Genomic DNA, 1,253 nt, shown 5'->3' on the forward strand with positions numbered 1-1,253 from the left:
ACCTTTGAAATTTCACATAACCAAACTATCTATATGTTTATGTGAAGTTTCCCAATTTTTAAATGCTGCAACTAATTTAATAGAAAAATAAACCTATAATCTGAAGACTACCTATAGAGTATCATGTTTGACTCCTCTGCAGAAACTGTTCTTGCTTAGAAGTTCATCTAGCTCTTCTATCTTCTTCCCTTAACATCAGCTATTCCCCTAGACCCGCCTAAATATTCACTAAAGTCTTTGGTAGAAAGAGAACATTCTTCCTCCAACCCAAGCACCGCCCAATGTTAGATGATTTAAAAGTCTCAGTGATAACCTATAACTCACCCTAGCTTTGAAGCTGTATCTCAGGTGCCCTTATCTCCACTTAATTTCCAGATCCTAACCAAGGATTAGTCCATGGATCCTGCCATTACCTTTACCATCACTTTATTTGGCCCACTCCTGAAATCTGAAACATGAATAACCCCACTCTGAATATAGTTTCATTGTCTTCCACCTTTCTCATTCTATTTTCCCACTAGACTTTCTCTTCTACCTCAATGAAATCTACTGTCTTTAAAGTTTTTCTTTGCCACTCTATTTTCTGCTGGTTGTACCTTCTTCTCTATTCAGCTCTGAATGTATAACTCTTCTGGTTCTCCTTTCCTCTACATTCAGCATAGGCTTATTGATGCCTAGTCACATCACCTTCAATGCCTCCTAAGACCTGATTCACATATTGGAACTGTTGAAAAGACACCTGGCTAAAGGAAATTAAAAAGACAAGAACATGAGAACAGAGGCAATGCTGAAACGTAAACAAATTCTAAGGTCTTTATTTTACAAGTCAGCTGTGCCACAGTACTGATTGTGGGAACAAGCTTTCATGTCAGGTTTGAAGGGCTAGATATAGGTTGTGCCCCAAGAAACGGCTCTTGCACCTTTCAAAAATTTTGAAACACTGATTATGTTCAGAAATTCCTTGAAGACCAGAAAAAGATACTCATTTCAAAATTACATTGTTAAATGCGGACTTCTGGGGTTAGCAACCAATAGATAAATTCTAGTTGAAGAAAGTACTTGCTATTTTTACCTTATCTTTATTCCAACACTTAGTGGATGTGGGTCTTGAGTAAGAAATATAACATCATGATCCCCACTTTCAGTGTGACATGATCTCTGGAAAATTGCATTTTTCAGCCAATGATTTTTTTCATTGTGGTAAAGATATATGTAACAACGCCTTTGCCATTTCAACATTCTTCACATGTACA

This window comes from Trichechus manatus, unplaced genomic scaffold (assembly GCF_000243295.1).
Source record: "Trichechus manatus latirostris isolate Lorelei unplaced genomic scaffold, TriManLat1.0 scaffold00569, whole genome shotgun sequence".
Lineage (NCBI taxonomy): Eukaryota > Metazoa > Chordata > Mammalia > Sirenia > Trichechidae > Trichechus > Trichechus manatus.